The sequence below is a fragment of the Ahaetulla prasina genome, chromosome 3 (genome assembly GCF_028640845.1).
Source record: "Ahaetulla prasina isolate Xishuangbanna chromosome 3, ASM2864084v1, whole genome shotgun sequence".
NCBI lineage: Eukaryota > Metazoa > Chordata > Lepidosauria > Squamata > Colubridae > Ahaetulla > Ahaetulla prasina.
In genome coordinates this window covers 160,432,033-160,445,486 of record NC_080541.1, presented here as the reverse complement: position 1 = coordinate 160,445,486, position 13,454 = coordinate 160,432,033, and the positions used below count along the sequence as shown (strand labels likewise).

Here is a 13,454-nt window from a genome sequence, read left to right as displayed (position 1 = left end):
AAAATAGACATTTCCAGAATAGAGGAAAAATGAGGATTCCATCTACTTTCTGAACAGTTTTGCAATCTCAGTAGAAAAAGAAGTTTGGCGAAGGAACTTACACCTCAGTGTTGATTCACCTTATTACCTGTAAGCCATTTAACCCTACCTGCTTACATAGATATCCATTATATTTTATGTTCTTGGCTTCTCACATACCTTAAACATCAATTCTTTGTAGAGATTCCTCTTCTGTGGATTGTTTCATTACTTGGTTATTTATATGCTGTTTAAGTCTAGACCGAAATATAACATAACAATGTATCTAATGTATCTAAATAATATATTTAGATGGGTCCCTGATGGCTCAGCAGACTAAGTCTGTCTGTTATTAACATAGCTGCTTGCAATTACTGCAAGTTCAAGTCCCAGGCTTGACTCAGCCTTCCATCCTTTGTAAGGTAGGTAAAATGAGGACCCAGGTTGTTGGGGGCAATAAAAGTTGACTTTGTATATAATATACAAATGGATGAAGACTATTGCTTAACACAGTGTAAGCCGCCCTGAGTCTTCGGAGAAGGACGGGATATAAATTCAAATAAAATAAAATAAATAAAATAAAATAAATATCTAAACCAATTTAAAAAGAATAAAATAATAGAAAACATCTAAGGATGAATCTGACCCAACAGATATGCATTGTGAGGACACAGCATTTTACAAATTTCCAGAAATTTTACTAGTATGATCCTTAAATAATTTTCAAAACATACCTTAGAACTTCTGACTGAGGCCAGACCAAGTTTTTGCTAATAAGGGAAGAATTTAACTTTGTGTTTAGGTAAAATATAAAGTTCAGAGCAATAAAACATTTCAGTAAAACGTGCCAGCTGTCTCAAATCTCTGCCTCTGTCCAGATGCATAGGCATATTTACTGTTCTTAAATTTCTTCTCCATGACCTTTGAGTGTAGGGCATTAGATCTTGCCAAAATGAATGCCCTTTTATAAGAAATAAAAATGGCAACGTAAAAATATTAGGATGGCACCAAGCCTCTTTACTACTGATAAAAATGTTCAGAGGTTTGCTATATAAATTAAGCTATATAAATTAAGCAGTCACAGCCAGGGTGTAAACCAGATCAGAATATATGCTATTTGTTCTTTCCAAGAGGAGGTTAAATTTAGTATTTCCTGGACTTAGTACCCAAGGTCCATTAGTGCTATCAGTTTCCATAGTGCCTTTATTTAATGGCTAATTTTCTTGCATAGCTTTTCAGCAGGATCCAACTTGACTTTAGGGCCTGAACATGTTAAAGCGAGCATTAAAGTGAAAGCTAATTGTACGGAACACCAAATAGCCATGTCTTTGGTTATAAACTGTTGCAATTTGGATATAATACATTTTTTCATGTAAACCAACTAAATATTTTTATAAGCTAATCATTCATACACATAGAAAAATATATTCCTAAACATAATTCAGTCTCATCAACTTTTAAACCCAAAATGAGAAGAAAGTCTCTCCTCCTTACTGAGGACAAAAAACTGCCTTAGGCTAACCCTGAAGCATCCTTCAACATCATTTTTTAAATTTTCATGAGTTGCAATAATAACAGTGTATGCTTTGTATTCCTCATCACTGTGAATAATCTATTTTAACTCATCTAACAATCCATCAGGATTTTCTGTGTTTTTTTAATCTAAATATGAATTCTGTGTGAATATTCAAGCTTTAAAGTTTGGATATTCTCAAGCCATTCTTTATGGAAGATTGCATGCATCTGACAATTATAAGAGCTCATGTTACACAGCACCAACATGAAATTGCAGAAGGCTATAAATATTTCTGCATCAATTAATTTAGGAACTTAAAATATCTCCTAATTTTAGCTGGAAGTGCAATTTCAAACATGCCTAATTTGGGCTGGTTCATGTAGAGGGAGTCTGCAGGAAACAGCTCCTCACTTAGATAATTACTCTTGCATTCTAGGGGATTGCTATCTCCACCTTGATCTATCTGCCTTAGACGATGAAACGCCATAGATTATATCAAGATAGAAGCTATAATTTCTTTTATGGGTATATTTTAATGTGTATAGATGCATTTTATATGTATGAAATCAGGAGTAGAATTCTGTAATTTTAAAGACTTATGCTTTAATTCTGATAGTAGGTCCAAAGATGTGATTATCGCCAGAGACCTGAATGCTATTGTACTTTGGTATACCATTTATTTCCTAATAATAAAATCCAGTGCCTTAAAAACAAAAACAAATTAACACTATGGAAAGCACAATACATTTCCAAACCATTTCCACACATCTGTACAAGCATCTAGTCAGAGTGGTGCAGTGGTCTAGAGGTGAAGCTCTCACCTCACAATCAGGAGGCTGTGAGTTCGATCCTTGGTAGAGGCAGATACTCTCTATGGGCACAATGAGAATATATCTGCGGAATATAACTCCGCATTGGTGACAGGAAGAGCATCTGGCCACTAAACACCTAGCTCCATTCAGTTGCCCAGATTCCATCCCGCAAGGGATTATGGGGTCATTAAAAGGAGATGATGTAGAAGCATCTAGTCACACAAAACAATTACATGGAGTAACAGTTACTATTAAGCATTATTTGGTTGTAATAGTTCGAGAATTAAAGATGTATTATTACATCTTGTCCAATATAATGATTATTCTTTAAAAAGCAAATTATAGGATGTCTTGAATTATATGTATCTTATTGGCAGGGTGGCACTTATTACATCTCTCTCTTGCATACAATACAGATCTGTTCAGTGCAGATACCTAAACTTGCATCTATGTTTCTGTAGAAAATGTAATGAGTTTTCTAAAGGAGGAACCAGTAACAGTTTGGATCCATGGAACTACTGTTAGAAAAGGAAAGGCTATTTTGTTTTGTTTTCTAAATCTTGATGTTGTGGCCTTTTTAATATAATTTTCAGCTCAAGGAGAACATTTCGGAAAGTTAATCCTTTTTCAGTTGATTGGCGAAGTCGTGATGAAGATGTTATTCGTTGTCTAAAACAGATGTAAAATGCTTATAGTAAGTATAGTGTTGGGGTCAGAGGAGAGAATCTTGGTATTTAACCACAGCAGCAGCATTCTACATTAACTGGAGTTTCTGAAGATAGAATATATTAAGGTGATTCAGTCTACATGAAAGATGAAACAATTGCATGCAAGATTATGGCCAAACTGCCTGCCTCAATAATTGATTCAGTATATTAGCTAAAGGTCAAAAAAAAGCTCTCTTGGAGAGAATTGCCTTCTGGATAATATTAAAAGTAAAGGTGAATCCCAGAGCATCTCCAAACTATAAAACTAATCCTTCAAGAAGAATATAAATCCACCCATAAGCATTTCTCTCCAGGAAATTAAGTTTCTTGACTAAAAACATCGCTTTGCCCACGTTTAATTGCACAGCGTTTACTGTCATCTGTTCCATTAAGTGTGTGACCTCAGATATCATTAGACTTCACATCCTTCTTAAATTGCAATAATAAAAATCCAGGTGCTGACAAACATTTACATACTATAGGTGAATTAATAACAACAGAGTTGGAAAGGACCTTGAGGCCTTCTAGTCCAACCCCCTGCCCAGGCAGGAAACCTTACGCCATCTCAGACAGATGGTTATCCAACATTTTCTTAAAAATTTCCAGTGTTGGAGCATTCACAACTTCTGCAGGCAAGTCGTTCCACTTATTAATTGTTCTAACTGTCAGGAAATTTCTCCTTAGTTCTAAGTTGCTTCTTTCCTTCATCAGTTTCCACCCATTGCTTCTTGTTCTACCCTCAAGTGCTTTGGAGAACAGCCTGACTCCCTCTTCTTTGTGGCAACCCCTGAGATATTGGAACACTGCTATCATGTCTCCCCTAGTCCTTCTTTTTATTAAACTAGACATACCCAGTTCCTGCAACCGTTCTTCATATGTTTTAGCCTCCAGTCCCCTAATCATCTTTGTTGCTCTTCTCTGCACTCTTTCTAGAGTCTCAGCATCTTTTTTACATCGCGGCGACCAAAACTGAATGCAATATTCCAAGTGTGGCCTTACCAAGGCATTATAAAGTGGCACTAACACTTCACGTGATCTTGATTCTATCCCTCTGTTTATGCAGCCCAGAACTGTGTTGGCTTTTTTAGCAGCTGCTGCACACTTCTGGCTCATATCTAAATGGTTGTCCACTAGGACTCCAAGATCCCTCTCACAGGTACTACTATTGAGCAAGGTACCACATATACGGTACCTGTGTTTTTTTGCCTAAATGTAGAACCTTACTTTTTTCACTGTTGAATTTCATTTTGTTAGATAGCGTCCAATGTTTAAGTCTGTCAAGATCCTTCTGTAACTTGAGCCTATCTTCTGGAGTGTTGGCTATTCCTGCCAGCTTGGTGTCATCTGCAAATCTGATGAGTTCTCCATCTATCCCCTTGTCCAAGTCATTGATGAAGATGTTGAAGAGTACTGGGCCTAGAACAGAGCCTTGGGTACTCCACTGCATACTTCCCTCCATGTGGATGTAGTTCCATTGAGGACTACACGTTGAGTGCGGTTGGTCAGCCAGTTACGAATCCATCTGGTGAGGGTGCTGTCTAACCCACATTTTTTCTACTTTACCTAGTAGTAGGTTATGGTCTACATTATCAAATACTTTACTGAAGTCCAAGTAAATTGTATCAACAGCATTCCTCTGGTCTACTAATTTTGTCACTTTGTCAAAGAATGCAATAAGATTGCATTACATATTGTCCATTTAAGAGAATATGTAAAAAGCAAAAAGATTTAAGTTTTATACAGCGTAGTTTTCTTTGAGTTGTATTTGATAATAAAAATAGTATTGCAAAAGTAATTCAGTTCTAGAGCGAGACTAAAATAGTATTGTTATGACAACAGATGTAAAAAGAATTTGAATCTGTTTATCATAGCTACAATGTAATCTTAAACTTGTTTATTTAGAGAAATAAGATCCATAGTTTATTTAATTGAACTCTAACTAACCTAATGAATTCAGTTTAAAGTTTAGTTAAACTCAGAGTTTATTTGCGTTGTAGAATTCTTTTTTTTTTATTCCTAATTTAGTACAGAAAAAAAAAATACCTAAAATGTTAACACATTAGGGATTTTTCAAAGTCAAATCCCAATTTTCATAATCTTTGTATTTGCTTAATATTCCTTTAGCTAATGCAATTTGGAATTTGAAATACATATTTTAGTTTTCAGTGGCTTCAGCAGCTTAGAGAGAGACTACATTTCATTATGTAAAAGTTCACTTAGAAATGTTTATCACATGACAATCATGTGGTATTGACTTTATCAAATCAAACACAAAGCACAAGAAATTTGGGTTTAGAAAAAAGTCTAGGCTTAGAATTCTACTAAAATAAGATGCTATAACCAGTTCCTTCGGTAAATCACTTTCATGACCCAAACAATTTTAGACCCTTAAAAGGAGGAATATTTTTTAAAAATCAAGACTTTCTAAGAATATTTACTAGCAAATATTTTTTTCCCCATCTTAGTCTTCTGCAACTTAATTCTGGCCTAAGGAAGGGGAAAATTTCAGTCTCCAAATTTCTAATTTTGTTGTAAGATGACTTAGAAAAACTGGGGAAAAAATTCATTTCCTAATGTTGTAAGTCAGCTGTCTCTCTTTTAAGTGCCATAATCCATTTGGTAGTTTTAGTCACCTCTTCTGCTCAAGCAGTTCCATCTTTTTGGGCATTGAAATTGATTTTTCTCATCTTAGCATGTGAAGATCGAGAGTGTACCCCTTGCCCCATCGCCTGGGAGAGTACAATGGCACCAACACCAGAGGATGTGAAGGCAGCACCTTTTCGAACACCTGAAATGGCAGCATCAGGAGCATCAGCACGAGTAGACTATGTTGAGGTAGTTCTCCCATGCTATACTATGAAATCAAAACAGTTTGGGGATACTACATGCTGATGGAGGCTGCCTCTTACTAGATAATCTTTGAGCCAAATGTTTACTGTGTTTTAGAATATGCATTTTTTCTTTGAGAAGAGAATATGCCCTCTACACACTTAAACTTCTACATAGGACCAGTTCCCAGGAATTTTATCACTGAAGAGCAGTGTTACTAATTTGCATTTCAGTCAAAGCAACCATTTTGCTTCCTACAGTTCCAAAGGTGAAAAAAGTAATAAATTTTAAATTACTTATAATAGCTTAAATGTAGGAAAAAATAACTTTCCACATCTATAAATTTGCCTTTAAAAGTTTGTTCATGGATGATTGAGGTTAAAAACAAAAAACTCAGTTGTTTAGAAAGATGTAGAAGTCCACCAATGTAGACTTGCAAGACAAAGATGGAAACCTTAGGCACTTCCTAGCAAAGAATCAGGAATGGAAGTATGAGTGACTTGTTTTTTTTTAATAGTTCCATATTCTGAATTACACTGAAATTTCAAGATCTCCATATCTTCAGTGACGTATATGTGACTTTTCTCCAAGAGAGGAATATGTGTATCTCCCTCTTAATAAGACATGAAGATTGAGATAGGAGGCCAGAGTCACTCATATTTTCTCTCTTGATTACACTCTGGATTTTAAAAAAATGTTATGTTATGTTTGGAAGATATTGTGCATTAGAAGAATATACATTTACTGTGTGTTTTAAATATAAGGCTGATAACAGGTTGCTTGTTTTATAGCTTATATTAGTCCAGTCATTTTGAGAGGAATTTATATGTATGTATTTATTTATTTATTTATTTATTTATTTTATTAGATTTTTATACCGCCCTTCTACTGAAGGACTCAGGGCGGTGTACAGCCGGAATAAAATACAGAATATATACAATTAAAAGAAATTAAAAGAAACTATTAATAAATGGCCGATTTAAAAAATTTAAAAATTTAAAATCACTAAAACCCCAATTTAAAATCAACTATTTATGCCAGTCCTGCTTGAGTGAATAAATATGTTTTTAGCTCACGACGAAAGGTCCGAAGATCAGGCACTTGACGTAAGCCATATGTAGTATTAGAACAGTGTCTCTCACTACATTTGCACATCTATTGGGAGGGGAGTGCGCATGCATGCACTTTTTTGAGTGATGTACACTTTCACTAGTATCATTTAAAATATGATCAGATTTATGTTTTAAAACATAGATAATGTGTTGTTGATAAAAGAAGCAGTAGATTGTGGCAGTAGATTATGGTGAATTTAAATAATTGACAACAGCTGCAGATGGATGATATGAACCGAGTTTAGCAAAACTAGAAATAGCAGCAAAATATTAAAAGGATGGAAGTTGAATTCTTTTTAATTTATTCAGGAAAAATAATTTTTTAATATATATTTTAGAGCCATTCCAATATTGATAAATAAAAATATAGATTACCTTTTCCCCATGTGTTGAAGTGGAAATTTTCTAGATTTCCACTATAATCTCATTACTTGAAAAATAAAGTTATTTATCTGCAGAACCAATTCACAGTAGAGGTGTTATCCTTGAAATTTAAATGTAACTATTAAAATATAAAGTATATGATCACAACATATATACCGTATATAATATCATCAGATATACCAATAGGAATGTTAGGAGAAAGTGAACTCTTTAAAATTCAAAATTTGATACTGTGTAATTTCAGAAACTGATTTCAAATGAATTTCAACTTTATAAATTGATTTTTAACCCTTTAATTGGGATTCTAGCATTATGATCTGTATGCAATTGGCGAAGCTAAAATATTTCTACTATATTATTACTGAACATCATAGTTTATTTGCTTTAATACATTGATGTTATTTTTTTTTTTTCTGTTCAAAAAGTTTTTATTGGTCAAAAAAGGTATATACAAATACATATCAGGTATGGCAAATTTTCATTTTTCTTATCCTAGATAAGAATTTTACTCAAATTTTTTAACACATACAACAGCCATATGGCAAGCAGGTGACACGAAGTAGCTAAGTTTACAAATCTTACATACGCAATAAAGAAGGGTCAAGAATAAACAGAATATCATACAAAAGAGAATAAGGAAAACCAACACAATACCAAATATCTTTATCACTTCCTAGTTTTGGATCTCAGAACTCTGGGTTCAGCCTGACCCAACTCCAGGGCCGCAACAGCGGCAGCCGCCTCCGCCCCATGGTCTATAACCTCCCCTTCTTCAATTCCTGGGTCATCTGATTCCAGGAGGGCTTTGTGTTCCTCCACGTAGGCCGTAGCCTCCATAATTGTACTAATTTTTTCGTAATGCCCTCCCGGAAAATCATCAATCCTCTGGCATCAGCCATCTGAAGCCCACTCCCTTCTGGTACAATTTGCTTGACAAAAAGTAATATTTCTTTCTCATTTCACGTACCTGTCTGGGAATCTGCCTCAGAATGGCTATCTCCCTGCCCCTGTAAGTCAATGCCCCACTCCTATGTTTTCTAAGAATTTCATCTCGTCTCTTCTCACAAATTTGACATGAACCTCTCTGGGAACTGCATGCGTGCGTGCATATTGTGAATTAACTCTATAAACTCGATCCAGATCCCAATTCATGAAATCAACACCTCTCCCAAGAAATTCTCCCAACAATTTAGTCACAACATCTCTCAAATCTTCTTGGTCCACTTCTTCCAAATTTTGAAACCTAAGGAAATAAGACATTTTATCCATCTGTAGTCCAAGCACAGCATTGCCTGTCGTCTCCTCTCTTTTCTGCACTGCCCGCATCTCACCCTCCAGACCTTCCACTTTCTGCTTGTTTTCTGCTGAGACTTGTTGAGTATCCTTTAAATCCTTTTGAATAGTCACAATTTCTGCTCTTATTTCCGTTTGGCCTCTTTGCAAATCATCCAGTTTCTTGTCCATATTGGATAACTTTTCCAGAATTCTCTCCATCTCTCCAGCAGTTGGTCTCTGACCTTTTGCCATTTGGAAAAAAAATTCAAAATCCTCAGGCAAGCACAGTATCCTTGTAATTTCCTCCGGATCCACCAGGGGGGCACTCACAGGAGCAACGAGTCCAGAGTACAGTTAGTCAACCAGGAAGCCGAAGGGAAGTGATGTCATCAAGATTCTCATAGTGAAGGCGGAAGCTGGACGCCACCACTGTTCCCCAGAGGGAGGGGGGGCCTCAAACCCTCCCTCCTAAATTTCTCCATCACCTCTTCTCTCCAGAGCTCCCCAAAACCCGGAATCTTCTTTTTTTAAGTTCTCCCCTCTCCAGAATGACTCGTGCTCCTTCCAGCCGCAGGGGAGAAAACCCCCGCACCGGAGCACTCCACTCGCGTTTACCGATATCCCCTTCCCTTCTCCATTCCTCAATTCTTCTCCGTTCCCTGTTCACCACCAGGCTGCTGCAGTTATAAATCCAAAGCCCCGGTGTCACCGGGCACAGCGGCCCAGGCGACGACCAAAGTAATGGCCGTGGCCCGTGGCCTCCGAACCCCGCCGAGCCTAGGACGCGCCAGCATCGGTCCCCCCAGTCCTGTATGTCGGCTGGGAGACCCCTGGCGAGCCGTCCGTGCGGCAGGTGTCCTTTTCGGAACACCTGGCCCCTGGGGGCCTCGGCGGCGGCCGGATTCGGGCGCTGGGGGCAAGAGAAGCCTCCAGACGACCCGTTGCCCCTGGACACCGGAAGTCGTCTCATACATTGATGTTATTAATTATAGTTTGTTAGTAATATATATGTAGAAAGTATTGAATTAAATATTCTGGGTCTCATGTATAAATTATATAGATTCTTTTTTAAATTTAATTTTTTTTATTTTAAATATTGGATAAGAAAGTTAAGTAAAAAATAGTTTTTCAAAATAAATTCTTAAATTATAGTCCAATCAATATTTAGCATCTTATAGTATATTATGTAGTTTTGAATAGTGTTCCACATAAAAATGAGTTTAATTTTAATCTGTGGAGTAAAACAAGCTTGAGACTGTTTTGAATAACTGTTATCGGTGGAAGTTCACTCTGTATATGTGACCATTTTCACTAGTTTATAACTCCTGGGGCACACATAATTCTAAGTCATTAGGACACAAGGGAGGTTTGTTAAAATGGACAAGCAATATTATTATTATTGTTATTGTTATTATTGTTATTATATACTTTATTAATTAAACATGAAATTCAGTCAACTGAACATTTAAAAATGTGTCACAAATATGATTGGTGCTAATGGTTGATACGGGTTGCTGCCAGCATCCTAGGTATCTCCCAAGTACCTTCTTAAAATATATGACGTTCCGAGTAGCACAGTTTTTTGCAGTTCCGCTGGTGTTATTGCACGAAGCTATTATTATTATTGTTGTTGTTGTTGTTAATACTATTCTAATACCAATGTAATGAATATTGTTTTAAGCACTTTGATTATTATTTCCTAAAAATATCTGTACCCAGACAAACGCTTTAATTTTAAAAAAATTAAAAAAAAATCTAAGACTGTATGTAATATATTTTGCTTACTAAGACATATGAAAAGTCAGCCTTGAGAATTGCCCCTGAATCTGCATTGTATTTGAGGGATTTAGTAGGCCTTCATAGTTTAGTTTCTTTTTAGTTTAATGCTTTTCGCATAGGTTTAGAACAAGGGTGTCAAATTCATGTCGTCACGTGACATATTAGGACTTTTTTCCCCTTTGCTAACCACAACGTGGGTATGGCCAGCACATGATGCATCCGTGAGCCAGGAGTTTGACAGCCCTGGTTTAGAGCATGTAGGTACCTAAATAGGATTCCATAGGCTCTAACAATCAGTTATGATGCTGGCTATGGTCATAAGCGATCCTGATTATTTTAGCGGCAACACTTCTAGTGTCCATTTAATCCAGCAGAATACATTTATTCTTCAATGGCCATAGAAGAGAAGAAAGTCTTGCAAGTGTTCTGCAGACAAGAGAGGACATTGTCTGGGTTCATTAGCTTTCTTAGTAATGAGTTATCATGCCTTCTGAATCAATTAGTGGAACTTTGGCTAGTAGTATATTTTAAGAATGCTTTCAGATCCTGCCAATTTATTGTTAGTATAATTCTGTATTCCTCTTTGTCTTACAGCGAATATTTGTAGGTAAAATATTTCTCTAATGTTTTATAATATTAGTGTTACTTGATCCTACCAGTTTCTTGAAATACAAGTTTATTCATCTCAGTGGATTTGAAATATAAAATACAGATCAGATTAGGATTTTAGCATAAACGGTTGGTATTGTATATCAATACCATTAATATCCCCTATATTTTCAGAAGAAAATTTTAGTAGTTTTTATTGAAAAAAAAGAATAAAAAAGAGAAAAAAGAGAAGTGCTAGAAACAGAGAAAGAGAGAGGAAAAAGAAAAGTTTAAAAAGCGGCTTCCAGTTTTCTTTACAGTATTTACAAACTTTTATCATTTCTGCCTCTTTAGAACTATATTATATAATTCCTTTCTTCCATAACCCATTTAAATCAGTAAACCCAGAAATCTATTTTTGGCAAAAAGTAGTTATTGTGGTCTCCCTAACTAAACAAGTCAATTTTGCCCTCTCTGAAAGTTCTGCCATCTTCACTATCCAATCCTCCGTTATGGGTACTTCTGTATTTTTTCATATTTGTGTATATAGTAACCTTGTTGCAATTATCATATATAATATCATACATAAAACTAGGTATCCATAAGTCCTTTCTAATTGCACATCCATAAGACTTAATTTTAAAAAAATCAGTTTTCATCTGAGTAATAGTGTTTAAAATTTGATACATATGTCATTTTTCATTTTTACACATATGTGCCCTACATAATAAATTGTTCCTTCATGCAGGAATCATAATTTATAGATGTCTCATCAGTGCTCATCCAACAATGACAGTCTTAGAAGGGTCTAGGTGTTTCTTGCTTCTTCAGTTTCATGACCCCAGTATATATTGCATAAATTCCCAAGTACTCAGTTGGGCTTCCCTGTAAATTCATGTGCATAACATTGGACCACTAGTTCTTTTGTGTTGTTGCTGGAGTCCTTGCCTGCCATATCATACCTACCTTGATATTTTTTTTTTGCCTCCAAACTAAAAATAAGTCTAAAAATAAGATTGGGTAAAATTCTCTGATCTGCTTCTTATGAGGTCAGAATTTATCAAGAGCAGTGTTAGTGTTGATTTTCTCTTATATAATTGTTTGATTGTTCATAATGCTAAATAGTTTGTTGTTCAAAGGCCGTATCTCAAAGAAATGTCAAAGAACCATTTTGTAATTATAAAAAGCAATGGTGTATAACATTGAGATAAATGATTTATGCCAAATAAATGCTTCACTTATGGTCCCGGTAAATTTAACAGCATTGAATAAAACGAGGGAGGGAGGGAGGAAGGGAGGAAGGAAGGAAGGAAGGATCATAGTTACTTGTAAAAGAGTTTTTGTAATTAATCTAATTTAATACATATTCTTCTGAAGAGGCAAATAAAGCTTCATTGCATATCAGTTAATTTCTTCTTTTTATTAATGACTGGCCAAATTGAGAAGACATTGGGAAAGAGTAGCTGACAGTTTGTTCATGCCTTCCATGTCCACCACAAGGCAAAAACTAGTTTTTTTGTAACAGTGATTAATAGCCTAATTGGAATAAAGAATCAAAGGAACAGAATGGAGTAAAGGCAAGTGAAAATTTAAAACAGAAAATATTACCTTATGTAGTCAAATAATGTTCATTTTTTATAGCCAATTTCTTTTTGGAGGAGAATACGTCTTATAAGATTTCTCATATGTTCATTTAAAAATGTTACTAATAAGTAAATTATGGGGTTAGGCACACAGTATCAGATACATAAAAATAGTTGAAATACTGTATACAAAACTCATTAAGCGATAGATCGTGTAAACTTCCAAGTCAAACAGTAACAGTTTTCAACTTTTTTGCGTCAATATTCTCTACAATCCTATTTTACCCTAGTCTTTTTCTGAGATGGTAATCTGAAGATTATTCTGGCAGAGAATTACAGAACATAAGTTCAATGCATCTAGACAACATTACTTGGAGAATTGATCCAAATATTGAAGTGAAATGTTGCATTATTTGGCCAGAAGTTAACCTTGATTGTTGAAACTACTCCAACAATAAAGGGGAAACAGTTTAAATTCACAATGAGGGAAAACCCAAACCAGAATAATTTTTATTACATATTTAGTATTTAGCATATGTATTACAGTATTGCAAAACATATCTGTGTTCATATAGCTCACATAACAATGAGCTTAACATATTGATATTATATATTTAATACTTTAACATTTTCAATACTTTGGGATTGGAAAATTCCCCAACCCATTATTATTCAAAATGCTAGCATTTTGATCCAGTATTTAAATCATTTTTAGTATTGTATTACAGAAATCATTTTCCATTTATCAAAATGATCCTTGAAGGGGATCAGACTTTGATACTTCTACAGATTTAAAATCTCAATTTAAATAAAATGAGAACCAACTCATACAATATTATGTATTTTAAGCT

The 13,454-nt window shown here is 35.1% G+C and overlaps 1 protein-coding gene across 2 annotated transcripts in view; it reads left to right on the top strand.

Moving 5' to 3' along the window:
* The window catches only part of LRRC7 (leucine rich repeat containing 7), a 225,510-nt gene that overhangs the window by 136,956 nt on the left and 75,100 nt on the right, over window positions 1-13,454 (top strand). The gene's annotated exons all lie outside the window — the stretch shown is intronic.